General features: G+C 44.2%; 1 long non-coding RNA gene across 10 annotated transcripts; it reads right to left on the minus strand.

The window, feature by feature from the left end:
• Window positions 1-3,484: 3,484 nt before the first annotated feature.
• Window positions 3,485-24,668, minus strand: LOC121819155 (uncharacterized). Of its 10 annotated transcripts, XR_006059395.2 has the most exons (7): window positions 24,506-24,668; window positions 18,607-18,736; window positions 16,334-16,584; window positions 15,337-15,423; window positions 15,064-15,164; window positions 14,853-14,890; window positions 3,485-14,652 (listed from the first exon to the last, which is right to left on the minus strand). It is a non-coding gene; the product is annotated as an uncharacterized LOC121819155 (long non-coding RNA). The 10 variants fall into 10 exon arrangements; XR_006059394.2 differs by lacking the exon at window positions 14,853-14,890; XR_006059393.2 differs by having other exon boundaries at window positions 3,485-14,890.
• Window positions 24,669-24,679: the final 11 nt, after the last annotated feature.

Consider the following 24,679-nt stretch of genomic DNA (forward strand, 5'->3'; position numbering starts at 1 on the left):
TGCAAGCTGCAAGCTGAGTCGTCTGCAAGCTGAGACCCAGCCTGGTGCATTCTGGTTTTTGACTGTCCAAAAACGTTACACCTTCCCCTTCACCTCCCATGAAGGGAGGTCTCATGGGGCTGTCGGTTATAAAGACCACTCATATCACTGACCCCTAGTTATGGGGTAGGTAAATAACTCAGACTGGATCAGCCTTTGTATCCCACTTCCTAAGAAGAGTGGTTGGTCCAAGGGGCCCATAATCAAAATCCCTAGGACTGATACAATGTTGTACCTATGGGTGGAGAAGCTCTCTTTTGCCCTGGAGTTGTTAATCTGGGAGAAATTTATTTATTGCAGCTGGTGGCTATCTTCCCTGGCCATTAAAAAACTATATGCAATAGGAGAAAACTAGTTCAGCCTAGAGTGAAGCAGAGATGAGAGATGATGAGACAGCTAGGAAAATATGGTTTCATCTCCTGGATCCAGCTAAGCCTGAAGTCATTTCATCTCTGTTTTTTAATTAAATGAGCCCATAAGTTCCTTTGTACAGCTTAAGCTACTTGGAGTTGGATTTCTATTATAACTGAGTATGTAATAAACCATCTAATCCCTAGTGGGAAATTTACTATGAAGCACTTTTCTGTCCATTATATTATTTGATTATGGATTTTAGAGTAAGGAGGAGAGAGTTTTAGTAAGAAAAAATAATGTTATTATCATCTCAATTTTACATAGAGGAAAATATGAGCTCAGAGAGGTTAAGGGACCTTGGGGTCACAGAGCTAATTGTGGTCTGACTTGAATTTGAACTTGGTTCTTTCTGCCTTAGTGTTCAGCACTTGTCTTACAATGTCTAGAGTCAAATTTTATTTTTAGAAATAATTCCATTCCTCACAGTTTTCTCTAAACCTTGGTACACTTGGGCCTTTCAAAGTCAGATCTCAGCTCCTGATAATGTGAAAAACTGAAAGAATTTATGAAGTTATTCTTCTTGGGGTGTTTTTATTTTCAAAACGTTGTAAAGGCCAAGATACAAAGCTTCAAAGGAGAAATTTCAGTCATTGATTGTGTGTGGACAAGAGGGACTCAGAGCCTCCAGAAACTCATTCCCCATATCAATAATTATGGGACATCCTGGCCTTTTCCTTAGGCCTTTTCCTAGATATAAGATTTTTTTTTTCCCCTGGCAAACCTAAGACTTTCTAGACAATGGGAAGACACAGTGTCAACATGTCTTTGTAGCCTGATATAATTCATGGGACCCTACTCTCACCAAATCAGGTCATCACCTGGAGGTTAGTTAGTTATTTGGGAAGGAAAGGTGATAGAGAAGCATCATGGGAATTAATATTCATTGAACTCATGCCAAGGATGGCAAACAGAGTTCATTTCCACCCTCAACTTCACTCATGCATTAACAAGAATGCCGAAGCAGCCTCTAGGCTCAATTAGTAATGTCTGCCCTGGGTGTAGAAAAGGACCTGGTAGCCCGGCTGCCAGTAATGTGCCCTTTCTGGCTATAAGCCCGGCTGCCAGTAATGTGCCCTTTCTGGCTATAAGCCAGGCTCTTTACCTCATTAACCCCACATTCTCACAACAGCCTCTGAGCTGGGAGTTACTTATTTTCCAGAGGAGGAAATTTGAGGTTTAGAGAGATTGTTGCTTACCCCTTGGGAAAGCTGTTAAGTGGGTGAGTCATTAAGAACTCACAAATAAAATAACACACCACCCCGACACACACAGCAACGTTATGTTTCCTTTACCGTGTGCTTTCTACATGCAAGACACTGCAATAAGCCTGTTGTATGTATTATCTTAGTTCGTGTCCCAAAAGGTTGATGGGGTAATGCGCTGTTTGACAGATGAGGACGCCAGGAAACAGAATCCAAGTGTCATGTCTAACGTCACCGGCTCATTGGAAGCAGAGCGGAGGTGGGTGCCGGGTGTGCCCGAGGCTCTGTTACATCACACTGGGTGATTTTCATCATGAGTTGGGGTTTGGTTGGGGAGGGATTTCTGAGAATGTGATGGACTAAAACACAACAATCGTGGCAAAAGCTGGCTCAAGTCACCTCTGGAGAGGTTTTCTAATAAATCCTACTGCAGGGACGGTTTCTGCACGTCAGGCTTGTTCAGAACCCACCCCTGTGGCCAGCCACCCCTTCAGGTTTTTCGAGCACCCGACTCCCCACCATGGTGCCCTCTGCCCTGCCTGCCCCAGCTTTTCCCCATCTGGGTGAGTCAGAGGCCTCTAGAACTTTCTGCATGAGGTGCGTGCCTTGGGGAAAATCTTCCAGCATTTTGTATCCAAAACACGCAGCAGCTTGGTACTGTGGCAGGAGTGAGGCCACTGCTCCTGGCTGGGTGGCCTTGAGCCAATGGAAGTCTCCTCCTCTAGAAAGCAAGAAGGGTGGCCAACATGACCACAAGTGACTCGGTTTCTCTAAACTATGTGAAAGGCCTGAGTCCACGGACCCTCTCTGTGGCCACACTCAGACCCTGTTCATCCTGTTCTCTCTCCTTCTCCCCTCCCCCAACACATGCTAATTTTTCCAACATCTTATTAAGAAAATTTTCAAATGAACACCAGAGTTAAAGCCATTTTACCCTGAGCACTCATAGACCCACCCATGGGATTCCATCTGGTTCTCTTCAGTTCGTTTCCCTGGTGACCACAGAGGCAGAAAGCCCCCCAGATGCACCTCCCTGAGCACAGGGAGGGATTCAGAACCCCTTCTTTCCCCAGAGTTCATATGTCTCACACATCCCCCTTGCTCCTGACTCCTTTCTCTGATGGTAGCGTCTCTGCTGCTAAGTCGCTTCAGTTGTGTCCGACACTTTGCGACCCCGTGGACTGTAGCCCGCCAGGCTTCTCTGTCCATGGGATTCTCCAGACAAGAATACTGAAGTGGGTTGCCATTTCCTTCTTCAGGGGATCTTTCCGCCCTAGGGATTGAACCTGAATCTCTTACGTCTCCTGCATTGGCAGGTGGGTTCTTTATCGCCACCAAGCTTCTCTCTGGCCAGCAGCAGTGACTTTGGATGAGACCCTGGGGGCCCTTCTCGCCGGGCTTCAGAGGGAAGGGCTTGCCAGCCGGGAGGTGGGGTGGGGTAATAGGTACCTATTTCTTAAGAGGTGACTTTGCACCGGGCACCTTCCCTATGCTTCTATTTGTATAACGTTTCTCCCCCAGAGATGCAGAAGTAATACATAATTGATGTAGAAACCTTGGGAAATCCCACAAAAGTCTAATAAAAACCTGAAAACCACCCATGAGCACCGTCCACAAACGCAGTACTTGCGGGCCCCTTATTGAGGGCCTGCTGTGTGTTGGGCATTGCGTGTCTTACCTGTATTTCCTCAGCAACCGTATTCAGTAGGTTGTTGTGGTCGTTTAGTCACTAGGTCATGTCTGACTCTTTTGTGACCCTGTGGACTGTAGCCCACCAGGCTCCTTCTGTCCATGGGATTTCCCAGGTAAAAATACTGGAGTGAGTAGCATTTCCCTTCTCTCTTTCTATTCATATATTAATCCTCAAAGTCACCCTCTGAAAATAGACAGTGTTATTCACATTTATAGATGAGAAAATGAAAGGCTACAGAATTAAAGATGGAAAGTAGAAATTCAGAGAGGGAAATTACTTTTCCAAGGCCGTGGTAAGCGATGTGATGGGGTTCAAATATTGGACTAAAGCTGGTAATCCTCACCCTTGCACCCCTGCCTCCCACACCCAGGGGTGGGGTGCAGCCTGCAGGTGGTTGAGGAATGCAACCGCAAATCATTTTCTTCAAACCTCCCTGTATTAGATCATGCTTAATTGCCAGCTGAAGCCTGGTTGCTTGCTTTCTCCTTCTCTCTGGAAGCTGCTTTGCTTGAAGTCTGTCCATCCAGGGAGGACACTTGCATGTCTGCCGGAGATGGAGGTAGGTCATTTCCCAGCAGAAAAAAAGACGAGTGCAAAAATTAAATGGAGGAATGTATCTATAAATTCTAACAGTGTAGGAGCGCAATAAATGATATCTAATCATCCTTATCATCATCATCACCATCACTGTGACAATAACAAAACTGGTCAGAACTGTGTCCGAGAGGGTGTCTTTATAAATTTCGCCACAAGGTGGCAGGTTGCTATCAGACTGCATATTTGCCAAAAGATAAAGTGAAAGTGAAGTCCCTCAGTCGTGCCCGACCCTTAGGCCCCATGGACTGCAGCCTACCAGGCTCCTCCGCCCATGGGATTTTCCAGGCAAGAGTACTGGAGTCGGGTGCCACTGCCTTCTCCAGCGAATTCACTAGTTTAGTATGCAATAAAATAACAGAGGCTTTGAATAAGTTAAACTGGCTAGTAACAACTAATCAGTTTTCTTCAGTGATTACTCTTCCTCTATATAGGCAGGATAATTAATTCACGGCTGGTCTTTCTGATCTATCTGCAACTATTCTTACACTACGTAATCAATTAGGGACATCTTTTTACAGATATATGAAGAGAACACAGGTAGCTTTACGTAAGCTGAGTCTGTTAAATCTATTTGTTATGAGAGGGGATTTCTGACACAAAACTTGCTCGCTGCACACTGAACCCCAGAGAAGTGCTGAAACAGGACAGCTGATGTTAGGAGGTATATGGGGGTGCGGTAGGGTGAGAAGTCATGGATAAATTAAAAACTGGCAAGTATCTGCTGAAGCAGAGCCACTTTTTAGGGGGCATAAGAATAACTGATAAGTCACCATTTTGGTCTCTTTACAGAAATCCATTTGTTGTTAAGAACTTAAGGCCATTTACTACCACTCACGCTACAAAATGCAGTAGTCACACTATTTCCAAAAGGATCCTAAAAACTGCAGTGCAAAAGAAATCTGAGAAAATAAATAATTACAAAACCATCAACAGTTTTCAAAGAAACGTGCTCAAAACCGTGACTTTTACAAAACATGTGAATTTGTTTTAAATGAAAAAAGAACAAGCCAGGCTTCAGCAATACGTGAACCGTGAACTTTCTGATGTTCAAGCTGGTTTTAGAAAAGGCAAAGGAACCAGAGATCAAATTGCCAACATCCGCTGGATCATCGAAAAAACAAGAGAGGTCCAGAAACACATCTATTTCTGCTTTATTGACTATGCCAAAGTCTTTGACTGTGTGGATCACAAGAAACTATGGAAAATGCTGAAAGAGATGGGAATACAAGACCACCTGACCTGCCTCTTGAGAAACCTATATGCAGGTCAGGAAGCAACAGTTAGAACTGGACATGGAACAACAGACTGGTTCCAAACAGGAAAAGGAGTATGTCAAGGCTGTATATTGTCACCCTGCTTATTTAACTTACATGCAGAGTACATCATGAGAAACGCTGGACTGGAAGAAGCACAAGCTGGAATCAAGATTGCCAAGAGAAATATCAATAACCTCAGGTATGCAGATGACACCACCCTTATGGCAGAAAGTGAAGAGGAACTAAAGAGCCTCTTGATGAAAGTGAAAGAGAGTGAAAAAGTTGGCTTAAAGCTCAACATTCAGAAAACGAAGATCATGGCATCTGGTCCTATCACTTCATGGGAAATAGATGGGGAAACAGGGGAAATAGATGGGGAAAGAGTGGAAACAGTGTCAGACTTTATTTTTCTGGGCTCCAAAATCACTGCAGATGGTGACTGCAGCCATGAAATTAAAAGATGCTTACTCCTTGGAAGGAAAGATATGACCAACCTAGATAGCATATTAAAAAGCAGAGACATTACTTTGCCAACAAATGTCCGTCTAGTCAAGGCTGTGGTTTTTCCAGTGGTCATGTATGGATGTGAGAGTTGGACTGTGAAGAAAGCTGAGTGCCGAAGAATTGATGCTTTTGAACTGTGGTGTTGGAGAAGACCCTTGAGAGTCCCTTGAACTGCAAGGAGACCCAACCAGTCCATCCTAAAGGAGATTAGTCCTGGGTGTTCATTGGAAGGACTGATGCTGAAGCAGAAACTCCAATACTTTGGCCACCTCATGAGAAGAGTTGACTCATTGGAAAAGACTCTGATGCTGGGAGGGATTGGGGGCAGGAGGAGAAGGGGACGACAGAGGATGAGATGGCTGGATGGCATCACTGACTCGATGAACATGAGTTTGGGTAAACTCTGGGAGTTGGTGATGGACAGGGAGGCCTGGCGTGCTGTGATTCATGGGGTCGCAAAGAGTCGGACACGACTGAGCGACTTGAACTGAACTGAACTGAAGCACGTGTGCATAGCAGTCTCTATGGGTCATCTGCGAAAGGGTGGGGGGCATATAAAAAATAACCTCACAATTATTATGTTGGGATTTAGCTCTTACTTCTCTTGGCCTGACTGGCTCCTGCTGGCCCCACTACATGTAGTTTTGAAAGCTTTCTCATGCCTCCCTGCCTTTGCTTAAGCTTTTCCTCTGCTTCCATTCTACTCTCGTCAGATCTGACATCATTCTGGAAACCTCTCCTGACCCCTCCACCTAGACCCCAGGTAGCAGACCCCAGGTAGCGTAGGCTCTGCCATCCATGCTCTCCACCATCACAGCCTTTGATTCCACCCCCTGTAGACTTCGATCTGCAGTAGGACTCGGGGGGCTGATGGTCATTCTATAAACATTTATTGTTCTCCCCCTCTGCACGAGGAATTAGGTGCCAGGGATCTGCTGGTGTTTTCTTTGAATAAAACAAACCAGGCCTGAAAAAGAGAGACTGCCAGGGGAAATCATCAGTGTTTGAAAATCAGAAGGACTCTGTTCCTCTTTTCCCTTCTTTATAGATGCAATATATAAGACATATTAAATAATAAAATAATAGGTCCTAAATATTTTTTTCTGTGTAATTAAAAAAAACTTTTGCACTGTAGGTAAAATGTGCATAAGATTTACCATTTTAACCATTTTCAAGTGTACAGTTCAATAGCATTAAGCACATTCACTTTGTGTACAGCTATCACTGCTATCCATCTCCAGAACTTGATTTCATCACCCCAAACTCAAACTCTGTACCCATTAAACAGTAACTCCCCGTTCATCCCCCCACCCCCCAGTCCTTGGTAACCACTATTCCACCTGCTGATGTGTATTTTATGACTATTCCACATACCTCATCTAAATGGAATCATGCAATAAATATTGTCTATATTCCATATAAGTGGAATAATAAAATAAGTATTACATATATGTCTTCTCATGTCTGCCTTATTTCACTTAGCATGATGCCCTGGAAGGTCGTCCATGTTGTAACTGTCTCGAGATTTTATTTCTTCTGAAGCCGAGAGCGCTTCATTGTTTGTATATGCTACGTTTCACGTATTATTTCATCAGTTGATGGGTATTAGGTTGTCTCCACTGTTTGGCTATATGAATAATGGTGCCATGTACATTCATGTACAAATTTTTGTGTTCAGACATCTGTTTTCATTTTTCTTGGGTTTATCCCTAGGAGTGGAACTGGTTAGTCATTTGGTGACATATGTTTTGCTTTTTGAACAACTGCCAAACTGCTTTCTATAGCAGCTGTATCATTTTTCTTTCCCAACAGCAATGTAAGAGAATTCCAATTTCTCCACATCCTCACCAACATTTGTTATTGTTCATTTGTTCCCCAGTGGGTATGAAGTATTATCTCATTGTGGTTTTGATTTGTGTATCCCTAAAGACTAATGATGTTGAGCATCTTCTCATATGCTTGTTGGCCGTTATCTCGATTAACATTTTAATTTTCGTGTTGATTTTTTTTTTGTTTGCTACATTTTCAAAGTCTTTTTTTAGAAGTTCTTCTGAGGATTATATTTAACATCTCAAAAACAATCTAGTTCAGATTAGTACTAACTTAATTTTAATCATAGACAAAAACTTTACTTCACTGTAGATCTATTCTCTCTCTCCACCCTTGTGGCATTGTTGTCATACAAATGACATCTTTATGCATTTTAAGTCAGTCTATAAACATAGCTTTATAATTGTTGCTTTTTGCATTTGTCTTTTAAGTCAATTAGAAGAAAATTGTTACAGATGAAAAAGTATGTATGCTGTCTTTCATATTCACCTACAGTTACTCATACTGGTTCTCTTAATCTCTCCTGCCTGCTCCAATCTGCTGTTGAGCTCCTCTTATGAAACTATTTCAGTGATTATGCTTTTTAGCTCCATAATTTCTATTTGTTTCTTTTAAAAACATTATTTCTTTAGTTGATTTTATTCTCCTAATTTCCCATCAGTTCAGTTCAGTCGCTCAGTCGTGTCTGACTCTTTTTGACCCCATGAACCGCAGCACACCAGGCCTCCCCGTCCATCACCAACTCCCGGAGTTCACTCAGACTCACGTCCATTGAGTCCGTGATGCCATCCAGCCATCTCATCCTCTGTCGTCCCCTTCTCCTCCTGCCCCCAATCCCTCCCAGCATCAGAGTCTTTTCCAATGAGTCAACTCTTTGCATGAGGTGGCCAAAGTATTGGAGTTTCTGCTTCAGCATCATTCCTTCCAAAGAAATCCCAGGGCTGATCTCCTTCAGAATTTCCCATACTGAATTTTTAATTAAAATTTTAATTTATTATTTTTAAAATTTGTTATACAATTAAAAAAAATTGTTGTTGTTCAGTCACTCAGTTGCATCCAACTGTTTATAACTCCATGGACTGCAGCACACCAAGCTTCCCCTGTCCTTCACTGTCTCCTGGAATTTACTTAATTGAGCTCATGTCCGTGGAGTTGATGATGCCATCCAACCATCTCATCCTCTGTCACCCCTTTCTCCTCCTGCCCTCAAACTTTCCCAGCATCTCTCTTTAAAAGATTATACTCCATTTACCGTTATTGAAAAATATTAGCTACATTCCCCCTGTTGTTTAATACTTCCTTGTAACCTATCTTACACCCAAAAGTTTAGTTGATATTCTTTATTTCGTGAGACATCTTTCTCATACTTTGTCTTTGGACATGGTTTTCTTTAGTTCTTTGAATACATTTATAATATAATAGCTGATTTAAAACTGACAGGTAGCTCTAACATCTGGGCTTCCTCAGGGATGGTTTCTATTGATGGTCTCTTCCTGGGTATGGTTTCAGTTTCAGTTCAGCTCCATAATTTCTATTTGTTTCTTTTAAAAACATAATTTCTATTTCTTTAGTTGATTTTATTCTCCTAATTTCCCTCAGTTCAGTTCAGTCGCTCAGTCGTGTCCAACTCTTTGTGACCCCATGAACCGCAGCACGACAGGCCTCCCTGTCCATCACCAACTCCCGGAGTCCACCCAAACCCATGTCCATTGAGTCGGTGATGCCATCCAACCATCTCATCCTCTTTCGTCCCCTTCTCTTCCTGCCCTCAATCTTTCCCAGCATCAGGGTCTTTTCCAATGAGTCAGCTCTTCACATCAGGTGGCCAAAGTATTAGAGTTTCTGCTTCAGCATCAGTCCTTCCAATGAATACTCAGGACTGATCTCCTTTAGAATGACTGGTTGGATCTCTTTGCAGTCCAAGGGACCCTCAAGAGTCTTCTCCAACACCGCAGTTCAAAAGCATCAGTTCTTCGATGCTCAACTTTCTTTATAGTCCAACTCTCACATCCATACATGACCCCTGGAAAAACCGTAGCCTTGACTAGATGGAACTTTGTTGACAAAGTAATGTCTCTGCTTTTTAATATGCTGTCTAGATTGGTCATAACTTTCCTTCCAGGAAGTAAGCGTCTTTTAATTTCATGGTGAAGAAGGAATTCATAGGTCCTGGACTCCATCTTAGGCCTGTTCATGCTGATCATGCTCGGCCACCTTTCCAATGGACTCTGAACTCTGTGTTTAGTGCCTATGAAAACAACAACAGAAGGATAAGACCCCCTCCAGACAGGGGAACCTTGAAGACTGTATCCAGGTTACTCATCACCTAAGAGAAAACATACACTAATCGCCCCTTCCTCCAGACAGGCCATAAATTTTTCTGTATCAATCGGAGTGTAACCTCGGGTTTATTGATTATTGGCTAACTGTTTGACTGGTTGAGCACATGAGCACATAGCATGTGAATGATGGGATTATTAGGATTGTATTTTCCTCGGTTTATGTAAGTCTCAAGGAATTTGGGGTGGTGGGTTCGGACACGTACACATGGGGTATAAAAGATTTTCACAAATGCTGGTCGGGGTCCTTGGCTAAGAGGAGACTCTGCCTTGGGCCCGCTGGTGTAATAAACTGAACTCCACTATCTGCACTGTCCTTCTGAGTGAGTTTGTTTCCTGGAACGCGTGGCTACAACAATGGCTGCAATCACCATCTGTGGTGATTTTGGAGCCCAGAAAAATAAAGTCTGACACTGTTTCCACTCTTTCCCCATCTATTTGCCATGAAGTGATGGGACCAGATGCCATGATCTTCGTTTTCTGAATGTTGAGCTTTAAGCCAACTTTTTCACTCTCCTCTTTTACTTTCACCAAGAGGCTCTTTAGTTCCTCTTCACTTTCTGCCATAAGGGTGGTGTCACCTGCATATTTGAGGTTATTGATATTTCTCCTAGTAATCTTGATTCCAGCTTGTGCTTCCAGCCCAGCGTTTCTCATGATGTCCTCTGCATAGAAGTTAAATAAGCAGGTATGGTGTCTATGTTCCCATTTGTTGTCTTGTTTGCAAGTCTCACAATGTTTTTGTTGAAAACCATACATTTAATACAATGTAGCAACTGTAGAAGTCTGCTACTCTCTCCCTCCCTAGCATCTATTGCTGTTACTATTTTGGTTGTCACTGTATTTGTTACAGTTGCCCTTGTTTGTTTAGTGATTTTCCTGGACTAATTCTGTATAGTCTGTATTCTGTGTGATGTGCATCCACGGATGCTTCTGCTGGGTAATTAATCTAGTAGTTGAAATGCTCAGCTAATGATTAGAGATTCCTTTGAGATACTTTAACCAATAAGCCTCATATCCTCTGTTGAAGGGCGCTCTGCTCTGTATGTTGGGCATGTCTTCAGTGCTCCATCCAGCAAGAGGTTTACAACTTTGCCTTGGCATCCATTTCCTGGTAGGTCAGCCAGAGGTGAAATATGAGCATCTTCTCAGGTCTTTTTGAGCATATGTATTTCTGTACATGTCTGTGGCCCTCTGGATTCCCAGGGTCATGTCAGAGCTTTTCAAAGCCCCTATGAACGTTATATCCCCAAAGGAAATGGCAACACACTCCAAAATTCTTGCCTGGAAAATTCTACAGACAGAGGAGTCTGGCAGGCTATAGTCCATGGTGTCGCAAACAGTTGGACGTGGCTGAGTGTGCACGCACACAGACACAATCTTTCTTTTAGGTTTTTCAAACACTCTTTCCTTTACCCCAACTGCAGTTGGCACCTCAGAGAGTTGTGATATTAAACAATCGCCACTGATTGTTCCAACAACAATCTCCACCCCCCCCCCCAAAAAAAAACAATCTCCCAAGACACAGGGTTTTTCTCAGTGAGCTCTGAGTCAAATCAATAAAGACAAACTAAATAGGGCTTTTCCTGGGAGCTGCCAAACAGGTAAAGTGAAGATCTTCTCAGTAGCTCCAAACCCACTCTGCCCCCTGTTGTGACTATTAATTAGGCTGCTGGTTTTCACAGCTATCTTGGTTACGAGTTGCTAGTTTTCAAGGCTATCATGGAGCTGAGGGAAGTAGATAGAAACAGGACAAGTTAAAACAGCACAAAGTTCATTGCTCTTATTGAGATTCAACTGTTTTTCTTGACTAAACACTCATCAGATTGTTACGAGCCTTTGATTAATTTACAGAATTCTAAAAAGTTGATGTTTTGCCAGTGTTTTCACTGCATTTATTTTCAGAGGTCCTTATTCTGCTATTCTGAAAGTGATCCTCAGGCTATACATTTTAAATACATTAAACCAATTAGCTGCCATTAAGCTAATTTCTTAAGAGCAGTACTTGAGAAAATAGGGAATATCTGGTCTATACTGGCTTGAAGGCAGGAACTCTATTTTATTATATCTGTATATTAATACAGAGGCCTGAAACAGTGGCTGATGTAGAGTAAGTAATTATTAACAATTTAAAAGAATAACTACAAATGTCTTATTTGAATTGTGATTTGAAATTTACAAAGTGCTTTCTTACAATCTTTTTTAATATAGTGCAATTTTTAATCCACGTATATTTCCTGTTCATTAACTACATACCAGTCAGTGTATCAAGTGTCAAGAACAGAGTGATAAGTAAGACAAAGTCTTGCCCTACAAGGTATTTTCAGGCTGGCTGAAGACACAAGATGCAAACACAGATATCAAAATAAATAATAATATGGAATGTAAATTCCATGGGGCTTCCCTGGTGGCTCAGTGGTTAAGAATTCACCTGCAATTCAGAAGACATGGGTTTAATCTCTGGGTCAGGAAGAGCCCCTGGAGAAGGAAACGGAAACCAACTCCAGTATTCTTGCCTGGGAAATCCTGGTGGGCTACAGACCATGAAGCCGCCAAAGAGTCAAACATGAGTTAGCAACTAAACAAGTTCCATGAGATTGGATATCATGTCTGTCTTGTACTACAATGTGTTTTCAGAGCATGGAAGAGTATCTGATATCGTGAAGATGTTTTTAAAGAGAAAAAGTGGGTTGCCTATAAAGAAACATGTTTTGATAGGGTCAGAAATTGAGTCAGCACCACTGAATGCTAAAGGACCATGGAACGATCCCTTCGAAGTTCTGCAGGAAAAGTGCTTGGAACTTAAAAGCCTCTGCCTAGCCACCAATCATTTATAAGAGAGGGGAAAATAAAGACATTTATAAACATGCCAGAGCCTAGATCCAGAGTCACTCTCAATCTAAAGGAAAAGTGGATCTAAGAATGAGGTTCGCAGTGCAGAAAGCAGGCAGCTAAGACCTCACCACTCTCGGGACTCTGCTCAATTCCTCTCTCTGTGTGCTGCTGACCCCTGCTGGTCCCCAGGGGTCTTGCTTCCCTCTGAATTATTAATTTCCCATCTCACCAACCTGACATTTGATCATGAGCTACCTTGAGAGATGGCTTACAAGGCCACAGCAAAGCCCTCTTGCTCTGCAGGTTCACTATTCATGTGTTTGCTTGGCCTTCCTGCCTGGATTACAAACTTTCATTAATAAGAACCGTATTTTGTACATAATCAATAAATAGTCACCAAACTTTAACAAATCAATCTCTCTCATTTCACACAGTATTGTGATTCCCTTTGTTCCCCAGCCTCTTTTTCCCCATCTAAGCTGCTCTAAACACCTTCTCAAAACACAGTCTGCTGTCTTTTACTTTCTCTTTCCCTTCTTTTCCCTTTCCAGCTCCATTTTTCTTTCTCCTACCCCTCAGTCCTTTCTTCTGCACACTGGTCTCTGTGATTTCCCGAGTATTATGCAGTCATTCTCCTGATCAGTGTTAATTAAAGCCAAGAGCCAAGGAGGTAGAAGGCTAATCAGGAGGCCGCCACGTGCCAAGCAGTGTTCTAAACTCTTTGGATGGGTTAATGAATTCCTGTCTCGCAGCCGTCCTATGGGATAAGGACAGTTATTTGTCCCATTTTTCAGATGGGAAAACCAAGGCAGAGAAAGGTGAAGTAACTTGCTTGAAAACTCACAGAAGTTCATACATGGACCTGGGATTCTGAATCAGGCAATCTTACTTGCTTTCAACCATAATAAATTTCAGAGGCATTGCTACGTTTTACCTCTTGTCAACCAGTAAAAGCCCAGAGGTTTAAAAACAAAGGGGATAGGGACTTCCCTGGTGGTCCAGCGGCTCACTCTGTGCTCCCAATGCAGGGGACCCAGGTTCAATCCCTGGTCCGGGAACTAGATCCCACATACTCCAACTAAAGATCCCTTGGGCCACAACTAAGACCAAATAAATATGTAAATGAATGCTTAGAAAACAAAAACAAGTGGGATATATTCAGGGGGCAGGGAGTGAATAAGAGAACAGAACTGGAGAATTAGAATTGGTGCTAATGGGTGACAAGTGAGAATTAGTTAGAAGATGGGATATACAACAGAGTGGCAATATGTGACATGTGACAGGTATAAGTTGTAGAGTTTACAAAGCATATGCTCATTTCATTGATCCCAATAATAATACTCAGAGAAAGGATTCGAGGGGATCATTGTTCTTGACATTTTACAGATTAAAGTCTGATGCTCAGAGAGGTTAAGTGACTCCTTCAAGGTCACACAGCCAAGAAATGGCAGAGCAGGCACTTGGACACTACAGATTCCTGACTTCAGACATGGATAACTGGAGCATAAATGCTGAGCAGAGGTGCAGAATGCCAGTCAGGGCTCATGAAATATTTACATGATTCTCTGCAGTTACAAAACATGCTGCTTCTATTAATACACCTACTGTTTGTCTTCTGGGGGAAAAAAACAGTATTTTTGGTTAGGGTTCCACAGAGGACGGATTTCTGTCTCTGCCCGTTCAAGCTGAATCGCTCCTGCCTAGGTGGCTGCCCACCCCTCTCCAAATAATCTGAGTTTGGAACAGATATTGGACAGAAGGCAGAGAAGAAAAGGGAGTCAGAAACCAGGAGACAGTCTTTGGAAAACTATTCCCATGACGCAGGAGTAACTTCCACTCCCATCTCATCAGGTAGTTTTAAGCTGCTCCACATCTTTCTCCAGTTACTTGGCGGTTTGCGTAGGTGGGGGCTTCCCTCATAGCTCAGTTGGTAAAGAATCCACCTGCAACGCAGGAGACCCTGGTTTGATTCCTGAGCTGGTGGGAAGGGAGGAGGGAGCCGACGTGGCGAGACCGAGGCAAAGGCCTACCTTGACATTTAAACATACCACGGGAGGCTTGTGTTTGCACAGAGAAGCTGCTAGAAAAAGAAATTGTGACCTGCACTCCCCCTGAAGCCAGAAAGCCTGCACCCAGAGCTTACCTTGGCCCTTTGTTTCCTCTTGGCCGTGGGACAGGGTCCTGTAAAGAATGAAGGCTGGGAGGCCAGGCCCCAGTGCTGCCTGGACCAGGCTGCCAGGGCCAAGCAGCCCCTGGTGCCATGTCCCTTCTGATCACAAGGGAAGGCCCCTTCAGCTGGCGCTTTGTGAGTGTCTGTGCTTGCCTGGCCCTGGGGAGGTGGAGATATATAATACCTGGTCTTCATCCTTGCCAACCTTGCTGTTGACCAGCGAGGCACGTGTGCATCTCATGGTTCTTATCTGGCCTCACGCTTGAAGCAGTGGCTCACAGGGGCCTGTGGGGCACAAGGAGATGAGGCCGGGCTAGCCCACAGGACAGACTTCTGCTGTCTTTGGGTCTGGAATTCTGGTGAGCCAGCTTCCTAGTGATGTGGCCGAGAGGAAAGCATCTGACTTCCTCAGTCTGGGCTGCCCCTGCTCGGAAATAGAAAACATAATAATACTCACCCTGCAAGTTGTTGAGAGAAGAAGCAGCACCATAGAGATGGGGGTTGGGGCTATTCACTACCCAGAGCAGAAAGGGGGACTGGAAGCCTGGGGAGAGAAGGGTTAAGCCAATGAAAGCGCCCCTCCTCCTAGTGGCTGGGAGCCAAGGAAAGGTTTGGAAAGGAGGGGAGGTGTGTTGGGCCCAGAGGGCAAGGGATTAGGGTCAGGGGCCCTCGTGTGTTGCCGACCGTGGACCCATGTCTGGGTCCACATTGCCCTCCCACCTCTGCCCAGGCAGGTAGCTTCCTGCCAGGTTGGGAAATCGCTTTGGCCTGGAATTTTTCTGCTGGGGTGGTGTGGGGTTGGGAATGCTTTTGGAGACAGGTTTAGAACCTCCAGTTACCAGCATTCCTGAGACAAATCCAGAGAAGGCGGGGCAAGGGCTGCACAGTCTCCGGTGGGAGTGGAGGAGGAGACCGGGGAAGCGAGGAGGAGATGGCCGTGCCAGACATGCCTTCCCAGCTCCAGAGCCACCCCCAGGGCCCTTTTCTGTGGCCGCCATCTCTCCTCCCATGCCGCTAGTGCAGACAACGCTAAAGTCCATAACAGGCACCCTGAATCCTGGAATGTCAGGGTTGGGAGAGCTTCTGATCAGCCCACTTACATTACAGATGAGGAGGAGAGAAAGGACCACATGAGGCCAGGCTCTCCTCCACCCGCGAGGGTCCCCACTGAGAGCAGATCTCATTAGCAAGCTGACTGGAGGTCCCAAGTGCTCCCTGGGACCTGACATGTCTCTCTGGGGAGTGTGCTAGACTCATAACAGCACCGACGCTTAGGATAGCGTATATTATCTTCCCCATTTTCCTGATGAAGAAATTGAGACTCTGAGAGGCTGGCTGACCTTGCCGAGGTCATGACTGTAGTTCATGGGGACCCAGGTTATTTTGCCTCAGGGACCCTGCCCGCCCAGTAGCTCTGGGAGCCTCTCTAAGGCGAGGGGTCACTGTGCTCCAACCTTAAAGACTCTTCTGCCTTTGGAAAGCAGCTGAAATCCCAGCAGGCCCCTGAGGACATCTCTTCTGGGCTGCAGGTGCAGATGTCTGTGTCTTCCCCTGGCTTTCTTCTGTGTCCCAGCAGCACCCCCGGATCGATTTAGGTTAAAACCACAGATTTATGTACCCTCTTGTGATGCTGGCAAAGGAGTTCAGGCTCATGGCTACAGATCTGGGTTTGAGTCCTGTCTTTGGCTCTTGATACTGAGTGACCCTGAAAGTGAAAAGTGAAAGTGAAGTTGCTCAGTCGTGTCTGACTCTTTGCAACCCCATGGACTGTAGCCTACCAGGCTTCTCCGTCCATGGGATTTTCCAGGCAAGAATACTGGAGTGGGTTACCATTTCCTTCTCCAGGGGATCTTCCCAACCCAGGGATCGAACCCAGGTCTCCCGCATTGAAGGGAGGCACTTTAACCTCTGAGCCACCAGGGAAGACCCTGGTTAGGTCTATTTCAATATCTGTTTTTGACCAAGTCATAAAAGTCCATGTTACAAAATTCAAAAATACATAAAATGAAAAATAAAGCTGTCTCTCAGCCTTACTCTCTCCCCTACCCCCGCCAAGTTCGTCAGGTGGTTCAGCTTGAAGGCCTCCTGGGTTTGGAAGGTGGGTAGTGCTCCTTTGGAGACAAACCGTCGCCAGCACCACCCCTCCCAAAGGCTGATGGTGCCACTCACTTCACCCCTCCCCTAGCCTTACTCAACCCCTATGATTAGACTTCCTTATGCAATGGTTCCTGGTTTTCCTACCCAAGCAGGATTAGCTCAGACAATTGCAGCAGAGACTCCATAATCCAAGACATAGGGGTCTGGGTGGGAAAGCCAAAGCAAAAGGATCAATTCCGATATCAAAAGCTGGCTTAAGAGGAATGCAACAACTAAACAAAACGTGTGATCCTGGGTTCATTTTTCCAAATGAAAATTTTGGCGGAAAAGCAAGAGCTGACTTAGGAAGCCAGGAAATCTGAGAAAGAGCAGGAGTGGACTAAAAGCCTGAGGGGTTGGACTGCTGCAGAGATGGCATCTCTGCTGTTGGTCTCAACATTTTAGGAAGGGTATGGGGTGCAGTCCAGCTAGGACACAAACCAGCCGAGTGCTGAAACTTTTCCCAGTAAATCCATCACTAGGTTCCTTACCCCTCTGTCTTGGGTGGCCCTACACAGCATGGCTCATAGTTTCACTGAGTCAGACAAGGCTGTGGTCCATGTGATCAGATTGGTTAGTTTTCTGTGATTGTGGTTTTCAGTCTGTCTGCCCTCTGCTGGAGAAAGATAAGAGGCTTATGAAAGAGAGTGGAGAGTACTGACAAAATGAGGTCCGCTGGAGAAGGGAATGGCAAAACACTTCAGTATTCTTGCCTTGAGAACCTCATGAACAGTATGAAAAGGCAAAAAGATAGGACAGCCCTATGCAAACAAGGAGCTGAAAGGAGATCTCCGAGACACTACTGGGGCCACCATGGGCTCAGAAGACCTGGGGGGCTGCTCAGGTAATCAGCTGTCTCTTCTCTGGCTGGTTCCTACTTGTGACCTGGAGTTGAAGTGGTGCCAACTGGCTGAATTAACCCAAGAAGAATCAAGAACCAAGAAGGGGATGAATAAGCAACCTCCAGCCGCCCGCAGGGGTCGGGGGAGTCCCGCAACCAGGAATCTGTCCCCAAGGCCTCCTTCTGGGCTGTCTACTCAGGGAGCCAAGTCCAAGGTGCTGACTTCCTCCCACCACCCAACAAGTGACTCATAAGTGAGGCCAGGACAGCTCACAGGGAGAGAGGACAGCAGAGGGAGTTCCCAAGGCCAGATAGGGCTTCTCCTGCCCTCTCCCTTTGGTCCAAATCTCCTCCTGCTCCCGGACCCTGGAGTGTCATCACAGAAGCTGTTTCTTTCAGCTCTTGCCCTGCCTCCAGCCCCAGCCACTCTGTGAAGGTCAGTGGACCTTGAACTGAACTCCAATCTGGCCTTTGCCATCTCTCACCTGTGTGACCTGGAGCACCTTACCTGCTCTCACCTGTAAAATGAGAAGACTATTTCCCTATACTTTTATGAGGATCAAATATCATGTGTGTCTGTGGCCTGGGCCAGTGCCTGCCACACAGTAGGTCCTGCCGAGTGTGGTGCTGTCCCCTCTACCTGGAATGGGTTAGTTTAGGTGGAAACCTCTCCCCTCCACTTGAATCCCTGCTTCCCTGTGCTATGTTAGGGCACCTGCCCAGCACTCTCATATAAAAGCACTTACTTACCAAATGTGACTGCCTCAGGCAGGTACTAGCTCAATTGATCTCAAGTGTTCCTCCTCAAGATTCCCCGAGGAGTGTTTTTTCTGTGTCATTTGCTGGCAGAGAATGTCCTCTGATTGAGAAAAGATGAAACCTACAAGGAAGGGGCAGGTTATGTGACCTTGGATAAGTTATTGAGCTGCTCTCTGCCTTAGTTTCCTCATCTGTTCAATTTTATTCTGAGGAAACTGAGATCACGCATGCAAAGTGCTTGGCATGATTGCTGATACATGTAGTGACTTCACACCGAATGATTCTCACAAACACACAGCATTATCAGAGGCAGCAAACGGAGAGCTCGCCAAAGAGACACTCTCGGAGAAAATGCTGAGTGCATATTTATTGCTAACTTATCTTGTAGTCTTTAACTAAGAGTAGTAGGCAAGGCAGAGACCAGAATTCTAGGATTAAGGAAGTCTTCTCCTGGAAGTCCAGAGGTAATCACATTCAGTTCAGTTCAGTCGCTCAGTCATGTCTGATTCTTTGTGACCCCATGGACTGGAGCACGCCAGGCTTCCCTGTCCATTACCAACTCGCGGAGCTTGCTCAAACTCATCTCCATCAAGTCAATGATGCCGTCTAACCATCTCATTCTCTGTTGTCCCTTCTTCTCCCACCTTCAATCTTTCCAAGCATCAGGGTCTTTTCAAATGAGTCAGTTCTTCACATCAGGTGGCCAAATTCAGGATTGATTTCCTTTAGGATTCACTAGCTGGATCTCCTTGCAGTCCAAGGGACTCTCAAGAGCCTTCTCCAACAGTCTGTCACTGTTTCCATTGTTTCCCCATCTATTTGCAATGAAGTGATGGGACCGGATGCCATGATCTTAGTTTTCTGAATGTTGAGTTTTAAGCCAGCTTTTGCACTGTCCTCTTTCATTTTCATCAAGAGGCTTTTTAGTTCCTCTTCACTTTCTGCCATAAGGGTGGTGTCATCCACATATCTGACGTTATTGCTATTTCTCCTGGCAATCTTAATTCCAGCTTGTGTTTCATCCAGCCCGGCATTTTGCATGATGTACTCTGCATATACGTTGAATAAGCTGGGTGACAATATACAGCCTGACATACTCCTTTCCCAATTTGGAACTAGTTCATTTTTTCATATCTGGTTCGAACCGTCGCTTTTGACCTGCATACAGATTTCTTAGGAGGCAGGTCAGGTGGTCTGGTATCCCCATTTCTTGAAGAATTTTACACAGTTTGTTGTGACCCACATAGTCAAGGCTTTGGCATAGTCAATAAAGCAGAAATAGATATTTTCTGAAACTCTCTTGCTTTTTCGATGATCCAACGGACGTTGGCAATTTGATCTCTGGTTTCTTTATGAATTATGTGATTAGAGTCATAAAGAAACGACTTTGAAGATAAGGGGGTTTGTTCTGTGTGCAGAACAGCATCTAACGAATGCCGACATGTCAGTCAGAATGTCTAACTTAAGAGAGGGGGGAAGAGCAAGCAAAGAAGAGAGAATGAGCAAGATTAAATTCCAGGAGACATTTCTGAGAAAGCAGTAAAACATGGTTCCCACAATTCCCCTCTTCTTATTTTCTTTAATGAATGTTTCTTTGATCTTCTTGTGGGAGGAATAGTGTTAGTATCACCTCAGTGCAGGTGAGTCAAGAAAATGAAACGATGTTCTGACTAGAAATGAAACACAAAGCAATATTATGAATAAGATGAAAGGAAAAAAAAACAAGATTTTAGATTTAGGGAGGAGAACCAGTTCTTTGCGTTGAGCCATGTGGCTTTATCTAAGAGGGTTTGAATAGTAACATCCAAACAGCATTGTTGAAGGGATTGAATTTGTTGACAAAGGATGAGTTGTAAGTGTAGGACAGAGTCATCGAGTATATCGTTTGATTTTGGATCTAGCTGTTGACGAAAATCATTCCAGGTTTCAGAATAATTATGAGAAAATAAGGTGTTACACACACATGAGAAAACATACTGTCACGGTCTAATTGTGACTGAGTCCAAAGAGCACGTTGACGTTCACTGAGCCATAAAACTGTGGTGTCCAAAGCTGCAAGTTGAGGTAAAATCATTAGATCAGTTTCTACTTGTTCAGTAAAGCCAGAAGTTATATTAGTCATAAAAGTCTGTACTTGGTCAACGGTTTTTGAGGATATAGAAAGGGCAGTGGCAGCAGTAGCTGCAATAACAGCTGCCGCAGTAACAGTTATTATGGATTATCAGGAGTAACAGGTGTGCCAGTACTAACGAGCTATTTCAGCTCTTCAAGTAATGTCAGTGGCTGGCGGATGACTATTTCTCTGTCTTTTTGGAGGAGACGTGCTAGGAGGAGTCTTTTGGGTGGTCAGCAGATGAAACTCTGGTAATGGATCTTGAAATCCTTAGTGCCTCATGATAAGGTTTCACATAACAGGCAAGGATCCAAAGTGGACCTGAGGAAGACAGAACGGCAGCGTATCCCCGTCCCCATGTTAGTAATTTAACAGGCCCTTGCCAAATAGGAGAGGGTGGTTGTTTAAAAAGTACCAGAGGGTATTCTTGTGAATGTGGAGGAGAAAAATGTCTAGCAGCAGCTGATTGTGAAGAATTTTTGGGAAATTGACTAGTGATTAAGAGTGAGTAGGGCAATATACAATCATTCCCCAGGAGAGGTTAATTATTTCCTTTTCTGTTTATTTAAAAATAATTTCAGTAGCCCATTTGTACATTCAATAATGGCTTGTCCAGTAGGGTTGTGAGGAACACTTGTGATGTTTAATATCCCATTCAGTTCAGTTCAGATCAGTTCAGTCGCTCAGGTGCGTCAGACTCTTTGTGACCCCACGGACTGCAGAATGCCAGGCCTCCCTGTCCATCACCAACTCCTGCAGTTTACCCAAACTCATGTCCATTGAGTCGGTGATGCCATCCAACCATCTCATCCTCTGTTGTCCTCTTCTCCTCCCACGTTCAATCTTTCCCAGTATCAGGGTCTTTTCCAATGAGTCAGTTCTTTGAATCAGGTGGCCAAAGTATTGGAGTTTCAGCTTCAATGTCAGTCCTTCCAATGAATATTCAGGCTGATCTCCTTTAGGATGGACTGGTAGGATCTCCTTGCAGTCCAAGGGACTCTCAAGAGTCTTCTCCAACACCACAGTTCAAAAGCATCAATTTTTCAGCCCTCAGCTTTCTTTATACTCCAACTCTCACATCCCTACAGGATTACTGGAAAACCATAGCCTTGGCTAGATGGATCTTTGCTGGCAAAGTAATGTCTCTGCTTTTTAATATGCTATCTAGGTTGGTCATAACTTTTCTTCCAAGGAGCAAGCATTCTTTAATTTCATGGCTGCAGTCACCATCTGCAGTGATTTTGGAGCCCAGAAAAATAAAGTCTGTCACTGTTTCCACTCTTTTCCCATCTATTTGCCATGAGGTGATGGGACTGGATGCCATGATCTTCGTTTTCTGAATGTTGAGTTTTAACCCAGCTTTTTCACTCTCCTCTTTCACTTTCATCAAGAGGCTCTTTAGTTCCTCTTCACTTTCTGCCATAGGGTGGTGTCATCTGCAAACCTGAAGTTATTGATATTTCTTCCGGCAATCTTGATTCCATCTTGTGCTTCATCCAGCAGAATCAGAGTTTCTCCTGATGTACTCTGCATATAAGTTAAATAAGCAGGGTGACAATATACAGCCTTGACATACTCCTTTCCTTATTTGGAACCAGTCTGTTGTTCCATGTCCAGTTCTAACTGTTGCTTCCTAACCTGCATACAAATTTCTCAAGAGGCAGGTCAGGTGACCTGATATTCCCATCTCTTTAAGAATTTTCCACAGTTTGTGGTGATCCACAGTAAAAGGCTTTGGCATAGTCACTAAAGCAGAAATAGATATTTTTCTGGAACTCTCTTGTTTTGTCAATAATCCAACGGATGTTGGCAATTTGATCTCTGGTTCCTCTGCCTCTTCTAACACCAGCTTGAACATCTGAAAGTTCATGTTTCACGTACTGTTGAAGCATGGCTTGGAGAATTTTGAGCATTATTTTACTAGCATGCAACATGAGTGCAATTGTGCGGTAGTTTGAGCATTCTTTGGCATTGCCTTTCTTTGGGATTGGAATGAAAAGTGGCCTTTTCCAGTCCTGTGGCCACTGCTGAGTTTTCCAAATGTGCTGGCATATTGAGTGCAGCACTTTCACAGTATCATCTTTTATGGTTTGAAATAGCTACTGGAATCCCATCACCTCTACTAGCTTTGCTCATAGTGATGTTTCCTAAGGCCCACTAGACTTCGCATTCCAGGATGTCTGGCTCTAGGTGAGTGATCACACCATCGTGATTATCCGGGTCGTGAAGATCTTTTTTGTACAGTTCTCCTGTGTATTCTTGCCACCTCTTCTTAATATCTTCTGATTCTGTTAGGTCCATACCATTTCTGTCTTTTATTGAGCCCATCTTTTCATGAACTATTCCCTTGGTATCTCTAATTTTCCTGAAGATATCTCTAGTCTTTCCCATTCTGTTGTTTTCCTCTATTTCTTTGCATTGATCGCTGAGGAAGGCTTTCTTATTTCTCCTTGTTATTCTTTGGAACTTTACATTCAAATGGGTTAATTGCAGTGTTAATATCTTCCAAGCCTCCAGTTTTCAATTTGTTGGTCAATAGCATTTTGATGCAAACACTTGACTTCTCAGAAAAGATCCTCATGCAGGGAAAGATTGAAGGCAGGAGGAGACAGGGACGACAGAGGATGAGATGGTTGAATGGCATCACCAACTCGATGGACATGAGTTTGAGCAAGCTCCAGGAGTTGGTGATGAACAGGGAAGCCTGGCATGCTGTAGTCTATGGGGTCACAGAGTCAGACGTGAATGAGTGACTGCACTGAACTGACTGAGCATTTTGTAATTTGTCTACAAAGCTCATGTAAGGTTCATTTGCTCCTGTCTTAGAGCAGGAAAGGATTCCTGTGGGACTGGAAGATGGGGTAAACAAAGACAAGCTTTATGAGCAGCTTTGGAGGCTTGTGTAAAAGCCTGAGTGTCCATTTTGGTTTGAGCAGCCACAGTTATGTATTGTCCTTCTCCCAAAAGCATATCTATATTAACAGAGATGCCATTTTGAAGGTTGTTTAAAGCAAGCATAGTACAATAATCTCTATATTCTTGAAACGATAAGGAATATTGAGCAGTAGGTAAACCATTTTTACAAGTGTCTTCCAATCCCAGGGTGTCATTTGTTATCCACCACCTATACTTTCTACAACCCCTTTAGTAAATGAACTAGAGATGCCATTGTCCTGCTGTGAAAAGACAGGGAAGGCATCTACAGTTCCTTCCTCCTCTAAACCTTCTCTGACCATGTTTTCTACCACTGGACCCTGAGAAACATTAGGAAGTGATTGAGCACGTCCTAGAGCAGATTCATGAGCTGGTAAAGTAGTCTTTGTTGATTCTATACAGCTGGTTTTAGACATAATAAAAGGAGATGGAGGAGGTGCTTCCAGCAGAGGAATAATATCAGCCCAAGGAATTTCTCACTGTTCTATAGCAGAAACCCAATATGACAAAATTCCAAGTATTTAGAGGCTGTACATTTGCAACACCTACACCATTTCTCAACCAATGACCTACTAGTTCCCATCAGACACTTTCAAAGCACCTTCTTGTGGATACGAAGGACACCGAGAAGAAGTTTCGTTAGAAAACTTAGAAACAATGGAAGAAGTTTCATTAAGTCTAAACCAGAAACCTTACAACCAGCGGCAGCAAGCAGAAAGGAAAGCTGACATTTATGCGCAAGCTTTTGAGAAGAAAGAGAATTAGAGCAGAAAGCAAAAGCAAAACTACTGCACGTCAGGAAGACTTCGTTCCATTGCTGGGCTTAGGGGCCGTAGCTCCTACCTGGATCAGCAGATGTCCTTTCCCCTTGCTTGGGCTTGAGGAACAGGTTAGAAGCAAATCATCAGGTGGTCTCTGTTCAGGTGCCAATTGTGGCGATGGCACATTGCATAATTCTCACTAACACATGGGATTATGAGAGTTTCTCCCAGAACAGACACTCTCTGAGATAATGCT

Source organism: Ovis aries, chromosome 3 (genome assembly GCF_016772045.2).
Source record: "Ovis aries strain OAR_USU_Benz2616 breed Rambouillet chromosome 3, ARS-UI_Ramb_v3.0, whole genome shotgun sequence".
Taxonomy (NCBI): Eukaryota; Metazoa; Chordata; class Mammalia; order Artiodactyla; family Bovidae; genus Ovis; species Ovis aries.